The sequence below is a fragment of the Schistocerca gregaria genome, chromosome 3, assembly GCF_023897955.1.
Source record: "Schistocerca gregaria isolate iqSchGreg1 chromosome 3, iqSchGreg1.2, whole genome shotgun sequence".
Classification (NCBI taxonomy): Eukaryota; Metazoa; Arthropoda; class Insecta; order Orthoptera; family Acrididae; genus Schistocerca; species Schistocerca gregaria.
In genome coordinates, this window is record NC_064922.1 from 655,365,676 (window position 1) to 655,382,068 (window position 16,393).

Here is a 16,393-nt window from a genome sequence, read left to right on the forward strand (position 1 = left end):
GATTTCTTTTGGAACTCATGTGGATCATCTCACACTTTTCGTTATTTAGCGTCAACTGCCACCTGACACACCATACAGCAATCTTTTCTAAATCGCTTTGCAGCTGATACTGGTCTTCGGATGACCTTACTAGACGGTAAATTACAGCATCATCTGCGAACAGTCTAAGAGAACTGCTCAGGTTGTCACCCAGGTCATTTATATAGATCAGGAACAGTAGAGGTCCCAGGACGCTTCCCTGGGGAACACCTGATATCACTTCAGTTTTACTCGATGATTTGCCGTCTATTACTACGAACTGCGACCTTCCTGACAGGAAATCACGAATCCAGCCGCACAACTGAGACGATACCCCATAGGTCCGCAGCTTGATTAGAAGTCGCTTGTGAGGAACGGTGTCAAAAGTTTTCCGGAAATCTAGAAATACGGAATCAACTTGAGATCCCCTGTCGATAGCAGCCATTACTTCGTGCGAATAAAGAGCTAGCTGCGTTGCACAAGAGCGATGTTTTCTGAAGCCATGCTCATTACGTGTCAATAGATCGTTCCCTTCGAGGTGATTCATAATGTTTGAATACAGTATATGCTCCAAAACCCTACTGCAAACCGACGTCAATGATATAGGTCTGTAGTTAAATGGATTACTCCTACTACCCTTCTTGAACACTGGTGCGACCTGCGCAATTTTCCAATCTGTAGGTACAGATCTATCGGTGAGCGAGCGGTTGTATATGAGTGCTAAGTAGGGAGCTATAGTATCAGCGTAATCTGAAAGGAACCTAATCGGTATACAATCTGAACTTGCCCGTATCAAGCGATTTGAGTTGCTTCGCAACGCCTAAGGTATCTACTTCTAAGAAACTCATGCTAGCAGATGTTCGTGTTTCAAATTCTGGAATATTCCATTCGTCTTCCCTGGTGAAAGAATTTCGGAAAACTGCGTTCAATAACTCCGCTTTAGCGGCACAGTCGTCGATAACAGTACCATCGGCACTGCGCAGCCAAGGTATTGACTGCGTCTTGCCGCTTGTGTACTTTACATACGACCAGAATTTCTTCGGATTTTCTACCAAATTTCGAGACAATGTTTCGTTGTGGAACCTATTAAAGGCATCTCGCATCGAAGTACGTGCCAAATTTCGTGCGTCTGTAAATTTTAGCCCATCTTCGGGATTTCGCGTTCTTCTGAACTTCGCATGCTTTTTCCGTTGCCTCTGCAACAGCGTTCGGACCTTTTTTGTGTACCACGGGGGATCCGTTCCATCTCTTACCAATTTATGAGGTATGAATATCTCAATTGCTGTTGCTACTATATCTTTGAATTTGAGCCACATCTCGTCTACATTCGCATAGTCAGCTCGGAAGGAATGGAAATTGTCTTTTAGGAAGGCTTCTAGTGGCACTTTATCCGCTTTTTTAAATAAAATTATTTTGCGTTTGTTTCTGATGGATTTGGAAGAAATGGTATTGAGCCTAGCTACAATGACCTTGTGATCACTAATCCCTGTATCAGTCATGATGCTCTCTATCAGCTCTGGATTGTTTGTGGCCAAGAGGTCAAGTGTGTTTTCGCAACCATTTACAATTCGCGTGGGTTCGTGGACTAACTGCTCAAAATAATTTTCGGAGAATGCATTTAGGACAATCTCGGAAGACGTTTTCTGCCTACCACCGGTTTTGAACAAGTATTTTTGCCAACATACCGAGGGTAGGTTGAAGTCCCCACCAACTATAACCGTATGAGTGGGGTATTTATTTGTTACGAGACTCAAACTTTCTCTGAACTGTTCCGCAACTGTATCATCGGAGTCTGGGGTTTGGTAGAAGGAGCCAATTATTAACTTAATTCGGCTGTTAAGTATAACCTCCACCCACACCAATTCGCACGGAGTATCTACTTCGACTTCACTACAAGATAAACCACTACTGACAGACACAAACACTCCACCACCAATTCGGCCTAATCTATCTTTCCTGAACACCGTCTGAGACTTCGTAAAAATTTCTGCAGAACTTATTTCAGGCTTTAGCCAGCTTTATGTACCTATAACGATATCAGCTTCTGTGCTTTCTATTAGCGCTTGAAGCTCAGGGACTTTTCCAGCGCAACTACAACAATTTACAACTATAATTCCGACTGTTCCTTGATCCAAGCACGTCCTGTAATTGCCAAGCACCCTTTGACATTGCAGCCCATCCCGCACTTTCCCGAGGCCTTCTAACCTAAAAAACCGCCCAGTCCACGCCACACAGCCTCCGCTACCCGTGTAGCAGCCAGCTGAGTGTAGTGAACTCCTGACCTATTCAGCGGGACCCGAAACCCCACCACCCTATGGCGCAAGTCAAGAAATCTGCAGCCAATACGGTCGCAAAACCGTCTGAGCCTCTGATTCAGACCCCCCACCCGGCTCTGCACCAAAGGTCCGCAGTCGGTTCTGTCAACGATGTTGCAGATGGTGAGCTCTGCCTTCATCTCGTAAGCAAGACCGGCAGCCTTCACCAAATCAGATAGCCGCTGGAATCCAGAGAGAATTTCCTCAGATCCAAAGCGACACACGTCATTAGTGCCGACATGTGCCACCAGCTAATTTATGAAGTAAAAATTTTGTAATTTAATTCTTTTAATGCTAGACCACATACACATTTTTCTTAAACAATTACAACATGGTAACTATTTTCGGTTGCTTCTTCCAACCATCCTCGGATTTGTAAACAAATAAAGGAAAAGTAGCCCAACACAATTTTGTACAATAAAGTAGGATACAAAAAATGTATAACAGCTGAACATAATATGTGGTACTAGATAGTACGGAAGGACGGTTTATCATCTTAGAAGCAGTAACATATTACGCCATCATGTTCCGTTGACTTGTTACATTTCCACTTTTGCTACTGGAGTTAGCTCTCCTTTTGTATTTTCCTCAGCTATTATACATTTATATCCTACTGTTATGCATAAAATTTCTTACCTTACTTTTCCCCTATTTGTTAACACATCTGAGAAAGGTTGCAGAAAGCAGCCGAAATTAGTTATTGTCCTCTAATTATTTAAGGAAAAAATATATGCAGTCTAGGCATTTGAAAATTTAAATTAAAAAACTATTTAAAAAAGGTAAGATTTCTATACATGACGTATCAGAAATAGTACCGGCCACCTGGAAGTCATGCAGAGAGGGGTGTTAGGATCATCCAAGTGCAATATTTGTATCAGTGCGTGTCACAACTACTAGGGAAAACTGTGGTAAATTCGTAGGAGGAGATGGGGCGCCAAATAATAAGTCGCTCGTGTGGGAAAATGTTCTCGAACCAGCCCCAACAACACTTTTATAAACAAGTAACTCACATTTCTACGTCTGATGCCTCGTAACTCTGATGATTATTCACGTGAATAGTTTCTGAATTCGTTAGTGTCATTGTGCTTATATCACGAATACATTTCTCTCTATGCACTCCACTCGATATAGAACATAAGCACTTGTTAAGTTGTTATAGGGTATAGCTTTTTCATTTGCATTTAATACTTCACTTTTCCTGATGTGCCTTGCACATTCCAAAGCGTCCTTGCAGCGCTAGGTAACAGCTTCTTTGAACGGAAGTAGTGTTGTGCGTCGACGGTCTAGCTGGGCCATCTTCATAACTGTTGCCACCGAATTCTACCACTGGGAGACTTCCCCAAGTTAAACACACTTACGGTATTATCTTACAGGACGACGAGCATTTGCAATGCATTGAACGGCTGCGTGCCTTCGTAGGGAAATTGTGGCCAATAATCGCGCCTCCACGCAGAGCAAATAACAGTACTCCAGTAACAGCTTCGAACGCCGCCAGCGTCTACGGAAAGCAATTTTCAGGCTGGGCCAAACGGCACCGCAGAACGTTCTCCCGAAGTGCTCTTTAAGCCGGTGGATCTCGCCACCAAGGCAGGCGGCGCAGTGAGGGTAGGACCGTGAACGTAAGCCGAACGCCTCCGGCTGTAACAGTGTACTGAAGGTAAGGTAATCAACTTGTGTCATGTTCGCAACCAGTAAATACGTTATTGTTGTGATGAATTCCATTAAATTATCCGTTTTTCATAAATCAAAGATCATAATATGATATTTCGCAGCGAACAATTTCAGGTAAGTTTAATAAGTAATGTTTGTTCTTTACTACAAGCTTGTTTCGGCTATAGAGCCATTCTCAAGTAAACCTGTAGATCTTATATTTGATGAGTCTGCTTATGTTTATAATAGTTATACGTAAAAGTCAGTTAGCATATACTACTGTTCTCCGTGTAGAATTTTGTGAAGTTTCGTACAGAACTTCTAAAAACCTATACGTTTTTGAAATTTCAAATATTTACGAGGCTATTCGAAAAATAAGGTCCGATGGGTTGCGAAAGGGAAACAACTGTGAAAATCAAAAAGGTTTTATTTGAAACACTCAGAAAGACATTCCATCTACTTCTCTGCATAGTTGCCGCCCATAATTAGACATTTCTCGTAGCATTGTACCAACTTTCCAATACCCTCCTCATAGAACGCACCAAATCTATACGCTGGTCTATAGCTCACTGTCTGTGCGAAATGATGTCTTCATAGTCAGCGGTTCATATGAGTAGAACCGAAACTCAGTGGGATCTAATTATGAGCTGTATTATTGGTAATCACTTCCCATCGAAAACTTTGCAGGAGCATCTTCATTGCCCCTGCAGAGTGTGGGAGAGAACTGTCATGAAGATGGAAACGCGTGACAGTCATGTTATGTGTGTTGCATAGCTTCAGGGGAAATCTCTCACCAGATCCTCACACCTGGCAGGAGGCACTTCTTTCTATGCATCTTTATGTGCTGGCTGGGGTGGCCGAGCGGTTCTAGGCGCTACAGTCTGGAACCGCGCTACCACTACGGTCGCAGGTTCGAATCCTGCCTCGGGCATGGATGTGTGTGATGTCCTTTTAGATTTAAGTAGTTCTAAGTTCTAGGGGACTGATGACCTCAGAAGTTAAGTTCCATAGTGCTCAGAGCCATTTGAAACATTCTTGAACCATCTTTATGTCCTCACTGTGTGCCCAGAGCTGAAAATAGCGACGTGACGTGATTGACGGGCATACTGGAGACACTGCCCAATACGTCTGTGCAAAGTTTCAGCGGATTTTCACTGTGTTTCCATTTCGCGATCGACCGGACCTTACTTTCCGAATAGCCCTTGTGTTAAAGAATGAAGTCTACAAGTGAGAAGGAACAGTGTAATGAAGGATAAGATTGTTTCTAATACTTTAATTCAAGGAAATAAGTCAACAGTGCTTACATATCTGTACAATGATATACCACATCACTGTTGATAACGAAGTTAAATATTAAATATTACGATGAAATTTCCATTTCATTTGGTTGTGGTGTAAAATATTGTGTATAAAAAGTGCATTATTCGTTAGTTGTACTTTAAATTATCTTAGTATTTTTTGGATCCCCCCTTGGTTCTTACAACAGCCTTCACTCTGTCAGGCATGGAGTTCAAATGGTTCAAATGGCTCTGAGCACTATGGGACTTAACTTCTGAGGTCATCAGTCCCCTAGAACTTAGAACTAACCTAAGGACATCACACACATCCATGCCGAAGGCAGGATTCGAACCTGCGACGGTAGCGGTCGGGCGGTTCCAGACTGCAGCACCGAGAACCTCTCGGCCACCCCGACCGGCTCAGGCATGGAGTCAATCAGTATTCTAATAGCACTGGTTTCCATTTCATCACCTCCAGCGGCTCCTGTTTTTTTGTAGCCTTCTTCTTTTGAACTCCTTTCCGAACCAGTTGCCACAAATTCTCAATTGGATTAAAGCCTGTGGATTTTCTGGGCACTGATGTTCTCTGATAACCAATTCAGTCATGAAAGAACATATCTGAAATGATAGATTTTGACGATATGTAAGAGCAGTAACCTTCGTAATCGTATTACAAAGGTAAAATAACCAAAACTCCCCTTTTTTTCATTCGAGCCAGATCCTGTTGGAAAATACACTGCGCATCTAGGAAAGCATCACGTGAACATCATAGGGCGCCGATTCACCACTTTGTATTGATCACTGTTCATTTTCCCCTCGATAAAGTCCACCCTTCCGACATCTTAGTATGTCTTTGCTCACAATCCATTACCGAAGCAGCATGTTCCGCGGTTCGCACAAGGCAGTCAGAATCCATCGCCTTGCCATGCTTTTTTCAATTCAGTTGACGCGGCATTCCTGTTTTTCGGCTTAGTTGATGAAGTATTCTCTCCTCCCGGGGCGAAGAAATGCACGGACGCACGTTTTGTGGTAAATTTTTCGTATTTCCTTTAGCCATCAGCTTCTGCAGATTTCGACTCACCGATGACCTCGAACAGTTTAATCTCTTCGCAGTTTCGGTATTGTTTAGGCCTTCGTTGTATAAAACTTCGATGTACCTTTTTTTAGGAGTTAATTCATGACTTTTCACCATAACATTAAACGCACACACGCAAAATAGTAAGAACATTTAAACAAAATCCACCAATACTTTCAGACCTGAGTAGTGGACACCGAAACTCAAATGAGCAATAAAAAGCAATATGAGATCACGTTATTGCTAAGCACTGTCGCAAGGCACCCCCTAAAAAAACACATATACATTTCTGCGTGATGATATATAACCAACAAAAGAACATTATTGCAATCAAGGGCGTGCAATAATTTCGAACAGTTATGTATATAATTTGGATATATATTCCAACTAGATGTAAATATCTATGTAAACTGAACTGTGAGTACAACTTTTATAAACTTTAAGTATACTTCCCAAATCTAACATCCGCAGGTTTACTTGAGAAGGGTACTACAGCCGAAAGAAGCTTGCAGTAAAGATGCTACATTACTAATTAAACTATCAGCAGCTAACTTGGAAGTATTTATTATAATTATCATATTATGACGTATTCTATGCTGGTCGAAAAGAAAACACTGACTTTATAATCGATTCTCCATCGCAAGCACTCGAGACTGTATCTTTGGTTCAAATGGCTCTGAGCACTATGGGACTTAACATCTATGGTCATCAGTCACCTAGAAATTAGAACTACTTAAACCTAACTAACCTAAGGACATCACACAACACCCAGCCATCACGAGGCAGAGAAAATCCCTGACCCCGCCGGGAATCGAACCCGGGAACCCAGGCGTGGAAAGCGAGAACGCTACCGCACGACCACGAGATGCGGGCACTGTATCTATTCGAGTGCTTCAGAAGGAAATCTATCTGTGTATCATAACCTAAATTTGCACGTAGGAAAAATTGGTTCTAATGTAAAACAACAGACACTTTCAGCCACGACATAAGATTGCTTGAAATTATCCTTGTTTCCTTTCTTTTTTAGTCATACACGCTTTATCAACTTTCTTCCCGTGAATCAAGTTTTGGTTTTTTGTGTTCCTGTCAGAAATTAATCCTAGGTTACGAATCTTCATTAGATGTCAGAACCAGTGACATAATAGGTCTTATAGCCGTTCAGGAAGTAATCCCGCAAAATCAGAGTATAATAATTTCCTTTCAGGCACTTTCTTTAAGACGCATTCTATACCAACTGACGTATTCAATCGATGTACAAGTTCGAACTCTTTCGGTACGAATGCTTTTTTTCATGCAGAACACGACGTTTTAATTAATATTAATTAGTTAAGACTTCGGCAACTCAGGGAATACTTTACCCTGAAAGAAATCCAAGTCCATTTTTGAAACCTACGATTAAAATGCAGTACTTCGATATGTGTACAAATCACGTTCTGTTAAATGTTCATGGCGACCTATTTGTAGCGATTTTCGTTTCTGTATGTTTTTCTGCCTTCAGTCCTGATTTAAAATCGGTCCAGTCAATACAATGTAAACTTAATTTGCCTGAAAGCAGAACAGGCAGTGAGGGTTGCCTAATGCTATACTGATGCACTGAATCATATGGAAAACTGATCTTCAGTATCATTGAAAATTGTGCGAACGATTATTTGATTCGTAAGGCACTTTATAAATCTGATACTGGGCTTGGTTGGCACTATAAGAATGAACTGACACGGGACCCTAATATAAGAAGCCATCTCATCTAAATGTAGGCAGTTGCGGGCGGTTCTCGAGAGTTCTCAACGAGTTGGGCCAATTAGTACCAGAGTGAGTTCTACCAAATAGAACGGGTGTAACACTGACAACGCGATGGTGAAGTGGAGGAATGTAATTTTAGTTTGCGTCGAAGGACAATAAACAAATATTACGGAGGGCTTTTTTTTTTGTTTTCTTTGAACCAAATCTCCTCGGACAAACGAAACTGTGGACCTGCGAACGTGGACAAAACAAATCGCGATAAATATAAATGTATTTACGAGGGCTGTGGACTTGACAATTTACAGGTGGGGGCTAACCTTTTGCAGCAAAACAAGAAACACAGGCAGATCTGACAGCGTTTTATACAAGCACCCGCCTAATTTGCAAATACCAGTAATGCGACATCCATTTCCTCAAACAGCATGAGGCAACTCTCAAAAGATCTGGAATCAGTCACCTTGAAGGATTAGAATATTTACAACCGACATTAGGCACAAAGCATTACAACCATTTCTACAAAATGGCCTGTAGCTATATATGAATCGTCAGTTTAAAACTTGTGTACAATAAAAGTCGAAATCGCTGTTCCATTGTCGCTAGTAGCATTTCTTTTCTTTACTTTCAGTTAAGGTCTATATTTATTATCAAATGAAAATGTTTCTTAACACACTAATGAATTATAATTTTTAATAAAAAGTAACACAGTATTATTTTTGCTTACGAACCGCATTAAAATGCGAGTGTTAACAATAACTTAAAATTTTGTTTAAAAATGCGAACATGAAACAGAAAACAAAGTATTTTTCTCTTTCTATGCGTATAATTTTTTCGTGTAACAATAATGCATTTCGTACGCCTATATGAGATTTTAATTGATTTTCAAGCCATAACTCATTAAACACTACAAAAAGTTATTTTACTAAAATGTGGCTCAATATTTGATAGCTAAAATTTTCCTTTGATAATAAATATAAAATTTAAATAAAAGTAGAAAATGAGTTGTTACTAGCGAGAATCGAAACAGTGTCTTTACGATAATTATACTTCTACTCTAGCCACTCAGCTACTTTTTACGTAAATTTTGTGTTTTTTTATGAAAAACTTATTTTAAATTGTTTCCTTTAGTAAGACAAAAAACAACTAGTTTAAATAAGTACAAATGAGCTGAACATTACCAAACATCGAATTGAACACAGAGAAGAGAAGCTGCTGCTGGAGAACAAATACATATGTCATATAAAACGGAAGAAGTACGTCATATCTGCAGAAGAACGAGCCGCCAGATCACTCCGAGTAAAGAAGTATTGGAAAAGGGTGAAACCGTTGACTGCTAAGATCTAAAATTATTAACTGTAGGCTCTGTTGCATAATCTTTGATATATACTTTTTTCGAATATTTTAATGAAACACTTGAAATGTTTCGTTCTTATCGATAGTCGGAAGTTTTGTATTTCTCGAAGGAGATTGTTTCGAGAGTTTTGTTTCTTCCATTTTTTTAAAAAAATTGCGTCTTTGCGCTTTAGGAAACTAGCGTCCTCGCACTGAATTTTGAATTCTCTAAGTATGGAGCAAACCAAGGAAGGCCAGTCCGTCATGTGTCGTGAGAACGATGGGGCATCATTTACTCCCTCTACAATACAAAGAGACTGCTGCTGTTTACATTATAATTTAGGTGTGGTCTTTGTCATTCGGTTAAGAGTTAGAAATTTCGTGCTCGCATTAGGTCTGCTGTATAAACTGTCAAATAAATGCGCAGTGTTCTGTAAAACAATGTCTCTGGTAAATTTAAGTCCTTGTAGGTGACCTCTGCCTGTCTGTCTCTCTCTCTCTCTCTCTCTCTCTCTCTCTCTCACACACACACACACACCTATAAACACATATAAACACACCCACAAATACACGACGAGTACTTACTCGCTTTCGTTTGTATTCTGAGCGCCTTCGTTTTAAGAGGACAAGCATGTGTGATCAGATGGCCGGCCACGGTGGCCGAGCGGTTCTAGGAGCTTCAGTCTGGAACCGCGCGACCGCTGCCTTCGCAGGTTCGAATCCTGCCTCGGGCATGGATGTGTGTGATGTTCTTAGGTTAGATAGGTTTAAGTAGTTCTAAGTTCTAGGGGAGTGATGACCTCAGATGTTAAGTCCCATAGTGCTCAGAGCCTTTTGAACCATTTTGTGATCACATGACAGTATGACACGGTACCTCGTTTATTTTTCTGAATAGACTATCGATAAGGCAAAGCAGGGAAGTCCAAATAGCAGGCATACCTAAGAAACTCTGGAATTTTTGACTCTACTCCACCAAATCTGATCAGCAAGAATAGCAGGAAGCCGTTTCTTGCCACCTTTCTCCTCGGCTTTCATTTCTGTGTTAGTCCTCTTCTCTGTTGACAGATTCATTGAAGATGGCCAATAAGTTATAACTGACATTCAATACTTGCATCTCGTCTTCTGTATTTTTGACTTCGTTGCTAATCTGATTAGTCGAGCCTGGTTTCGGGAATGATAATTTAAACAGCCCCATCTAATGGCAATGTTTTACCGCAGACGCCCTTCTTAAGCTGTTCCATCAAAGACGTTTCATTCCATGCTCTCTCTCTCTCTCTCTCTCTCTCTCTCTCTCTCTCTTTCTCTCTCTACACACACACTCAGCTGTTCCATTCGTCTTCATTCCTTGCTCTGTCTCTCTCGCTCTCTCTAGACACTTTTTCACACATATGTTCATAGTTCCTTTTTGTACTATTTTCCAACCACCGACGTCTAATGCATGCGTTCTTAAGTGTCTTCTTTAGTTCTAGATCAGAGTATGGCAACTGAAGATTTCTTTCGGAAAGACGCTTTCTTCCTCTCATGATATCTCCACTAGTGAACTTGTCTAATCTTATTTCCTAAATAACAAGATTCTAACAAGTTCTCTTCCGTATCTTCTATTTTATATTGCAGGTAGTTACAATTTCCGTTCTTTCACGTTATGTAATTCTTGCCATTTTAACCCCTATCGAGATTACTACGCGTATCAGCAGATCCATTCGAATTAGAGGTGTTCGTCTGCTTTGCTTTCAGTTCGAAGGCAAATATCATCTACATCGTGCTGCCATAGCAAAATGCTATCCTATTGTTTATGCTATCTAGTTTCTTTTCTCTCTGCTTATAGTATTATCAGTTAATTTTCTAACAGACTATAAACTCTCGCCCCTATTGTAGCTTAATAGCTATTCCTTTTAGGTTCTCTCTTCACAGTACCGTGAGTCGACAGCATGCTTCTTCAGAATCTGCCTGCAATAAATGCACAGTTATAAAATAGATACAGTGTTTCTGTATTTTCTTTAACCTGCGTCAATCTTTCCGACTCTGTATAGATGCAGAAAGCGACTTTCTTGCTCGTGTGCTATAGATATCCTAAAATCTTGGCGTCGATGCTGGTGAAGCTGCAGCTCCGTCACCTGAATGGAGATAGTTATCTTAAATTTTTAATCTCACCACCGAGCTTGACTTTCCAACCACTTGCTCAAGATGACAGTTTCATGAATTCTTTTCACATTAAAATTTATATAAATATTTTTAATTTACATTCTTAGTTCCATGCGTATTATCATATATTAAAAGATTTCGAGTTGCTGGCCTATAAACACTGGAAACACTGACGCCACGAACTACATCTACACTACGACGAAGTTTGAAAAGTTCACGGTATCACCATCAGATGTCAACACTAGCTCAACGAGGTTCGTCTATTATAATAGTTCGTCGTTTGTGAGTGAACACTCGACGCGTCAGTGCTCTGGGTACAGTTCTGCGAAGCGAACGTCTCGCTGTTGTTTCCGTGTAGTGATTCGTGGAGGTTTAAAAATCGAGATTCGAGCAGTGATTAAGTACATTGCAAAGGAAAATATGAATGCAAAGGAAATCACACCGACTTGCGGAACATACTGGTGGTCTCTGCTCCTTCATATTAAATTGCTGCCAAGTGCACAAGTTTAAATTGGGTCGTGGCAATTTAGATGATGGTGATGCACATAATGGTCGGCCAAGATGTGCTACTGTCGCAGACATTACTGCAAAAGTGCATAAAATGGTGAGGGAGGATCGCCGATTGAAAGCGCGAGAAATTGCTGAAGGGGTAGGCATGTCACATGAATGAGCTTATTCTAACAGTGGAATTAGACATGACAGAGTTATCTGATACATGGGTGCCGCAGCGCAGGATTAGAAACGCATTAGAATGAACATTTTTGTACAATGTTTGATCTGTTTTCAGAGCAACCAACAAGTTTTTGCGCTGGCTCCATTGCTCTAACCCAGAGACAAAACAAGAGTTAAAGCAATGGAGACATGTTGCTTCACCACCACCACCAAAGAAAACAAAGGCAATACTGCCGGTAGGGAAGGTCATGTCGTAAGTTTCTGGGATGCGAAAGGGATTTTGCCGATAGATTATCTCCTCACAGGTCAAACAATTTAGGGACAATACTAGGTTAATCTTCTGGACCAACTATGGCAAAAGGTAGGCGAAAAACACCCAGTTTTGACAAGGAAGAAAGTCATATTTCATCAAGATAATGCTCACCTACACGCAAGTGTCGTTGCCGTAGCAAAAATATATAAACTAAGATACATGCTATACCCGGCTTATTCGCCTGATTTGGCTGCTTTAGATTTCCATCTTTTACACAAGCTCAAAATATTGTTCGCCGTAGCTTGCAGAAACCGCACCTTGATATATTTATTAGTTCTGGATATATGTTGGGTGGCTTGTCTTTGCTGCATCACAGTGCATATACCTTAGGCGGGGTCACTATTTTTTCCGACAGCCTGGCGCCAAAGGTACAGCACACAAGAGGTGTCTGCTCCTTGCAGCACTACGTGACCGCATCTTGCTACAACCGTGGAAGGTGCTTCCCATTGGCTTGTGCAAGGTTGTAGTCTATGGAGCATCGTCCAGGTCGCCCCCGTTTGAGTTGGTACCCTGAGTCAGGTAGTGGGAAACCAGCTAAACGGACGAGCTTCAGTGGTTAGGCTACACAGTCCAGTCACATTAATGTGACATCGCCGATATATGACGTCAATATGCAGTGGCCACACGTAGATGGTAGATCGCAGCACTAACAGTGGAGCGTATATAAAGTGTGTCGCGGGACCACGGGAACAGTGCAGTTGTTGTCGAAATGCGGAAACGGAGCGATTTGTCTGATGATATGATGGTCTTGAAAGGAGGATATAAGATGAACATCAACAAAAGCAAAACGAGGATAATGGAATGTAGTCGAATTGAGTCGGCTGATGCTGAGGGAATTAGATTAGCAAATGAGACACTTAAAGTAGTAAAGGAGTTTTGCTATTTGGGGAGCAAAATAACTGATGATGGTCGAAGTAGAGAGGATATAAAACGTAGACTGGCAAAGGCAAAGAAAGCGTTTCTGAAGAAGAGAAACTTGTTAACATCGAGTATAGATTTAAATGTCGTTTCTGAAAGTATTTGTATGGAGTGTAGCCATGTATGGAAGTGAAACATGGATAATAAATAGTTTGGACAAGAAGAGAACAGAAGTTTTCGAAATGTGGTTCTACAGAAGAATGATGAAGATTAGGTGGGTTGATCACATAACTAATGAGGAGGTACTGAATAGGATTGGGGAGGAGTTTGTGGCACAACGTGACTAGAAGAAGGGATCGGTTGGTAGGACATGTCCTGAGGCATCGAGGGATCACAAATTTAGCATTGGAGGGCAGCGTAGAGGGTAAAAATCGCAGAGGGAGTCCAAGAGATGGATACACTAAACAGATTCAGAAGGACGTAGGTTGCAGTAGATACTGGGAGATCAAGGAACTTGCACAGGATAGATTAGCGTGGAGAGCTGCATCAAACCAGTCTCAGGACTGAAGACCACAACAACAAAACATGATGGTCATTAGCTTTCGGGACAAGGGTCGAAGCATTTTCGAAACGGCTAAGTCTGTAAACAGTTCGCATGCTGCCATAGTTAGAGTATACTATGCTTGGCAAAATAGTGTCATTCAAAACCGGCACCGAGGCAAATATGGTGCACCACACGCCATAGATGACAGTGGTGAACGACCGCTGCGGAGATGTGTACGAGCGAATAGATGTGCAGATATTGAGAAACTGAGCACACAGATGCACCAAGGGGCATCAAGTGTCTCTTCAACGACCGTTCACCGAACTTGCTGCATATAGGTATCCACAGCAGGTGCCTCGTTCACAGACCCGTGGCCAGGGCTGGAATTTGCACGCCAATAACGCAACTGGACGTACACTGAGTGGCTACAGGTGTTCTCTTCAGATAAATCGCACGAAACGTCTGAAGACAAACATTCTACAACAGTCATCGGAAGGGTTCAGGCCGGGCGAGAGCGTCATGGTCTGGGGAATGATTTCAAGGCATTCCCTGGGTGATCTCGTCACTTGCAGAGCGCAGTTGATCAGCATAGGTATGCATCTATTCTCGGCACGATGGAATCTACCAGCAAGACAATCCAGTGTGTCACTCAGCTCCCAGTTTACGTGCGTGGTTCGAAGAGCACCAGGACGAGTTTACCGCAATCCTCTGGCCACCACACTCACCGCATTTAAACCTACTCAAGAATTGTGGGGCCACCTCCATCGGGCTTTATGCGCCACGGATCTTTAAACGAGACACTTAGCGCAGCTGGCCACGGCACGGGGGTCGGTATGGCTCGACTGCCTGTTGGTACCTTCCAGAACGGCATCGACTCTCTTCCTGCACGTCTAGAAGCGGTCCGCGATGCGAAAGGTGTTTATTCAGGCTTTTGGCAGGTAGTCACATTAATGCGAGTGGACAGTGTATAAAGTCGCCAGCGTCTCGTTCCTGAAAGGTAGGTTAAGCACGCGCTCTCAGACCATCTCGGCCGACTTCTCGTCATTACATTCCAAGCTGCATCCTCTGTTCTCTCTACTCTAGATAGGACCTTGATAAACTACTCGTTGGGGTTGCTGCCAGTTGAGGAACGATATGGTCTGTCTATCTTTTCTGGACAATTTGTGAAAGTGTACGTGCGCTCCAATGCACGTCTATTGTTACATTTAATTTTACAGCACCCTTTGCTCACAGCGAAGTGTCCTCCTCTGTATAATGAACAGTACTCTGGCATGGCGGCATCAACTATTTTGTCACTGCTAAAAGCATCAACGAACTTCTTTTATTTGTTAGACTCTAATAAATAGGGCTTTCTTGTGCTGAGGAAGAGTAGAAGGGATTAGAAAACTTAGCCCTAGCAAGTCACAGTAAGCAGTAAATCCACAGCCACCAGAAGTAGAGAACACGAACCTCACATGCAAACAGGCAAAGAAGTGCGATTTCATTGTGCACAGGCCGAAAGAAAATATTTTCAGTTCTTACATATTTGGAAAATTTCATTTTACCTGCTTGAGCTGCTTGTAATATATTTCATTTTTACAACCAGTTACACTCATCTGGCCGTCATCAGGGTAATAACAGTAATCAAAGCTTCATATTAGGCGAGATATAAAATCGTGATACAACCATGAACAATATACTAATATCATATCGTAATAAAAATTACGTCGTCACCTTATGAAACTGCGCTATGAAATGTAGTATGGATCTGCTCAAGCCCGCATCTCGTGGTCGTGCGGTAGCGTTCTCGCTTCCCACGCCCGGGTTCGATTCCCGGCGGGGTCAGGGATTTTCTCTGCTTCGTGATGGCTGGGTGTTGTGTGATGTCCTTAGGTTAGTTAAGTTTAAGTAGTTCTAAGTTCTAGGGGACTGATGACCTAAGCTGTTAAGTCCCATAGTGCTCAGAGCCATTTGAACCATTTTTTGATCTGCTCAGAGCGTTAACGCCTGTGACAGTTTTAACATGAATTTTTACACTCCTTAGAACAGCTTTTACAGTCTGACGAGGTAATTTATATTACGACTTGACGGTAGCAAACTGTTCACGGTTTTATCACCTGACGATAACGATTTTATATTTCGTCTAACATGGTGCTGTAAATACTTTTATGAACCTGATGATTGTCAGGCGATTGAAACTACTTCCCTATCGCGTGCAAAAGTTGTACGCGGTGGAATGATCACAGTCTGCCTCTTCTTGAGTAGACTGACGTGTATCATTGTGAATTAATGCATTAAACGATCTTCATCAAACCTCGGAGGTCTTCCTGAACTTGGAGGGCCAATAATGTCAAAACGATCCTCCTAAAAACTCGAAAACTATTTGCTTATCGTCCTCTATCCAACGGCATTATCCCCATACACGGAGAAAATGTTTGTGACTGCCTCCGCTGCTGTCACCCCTCTTCTAAACTCAAACAG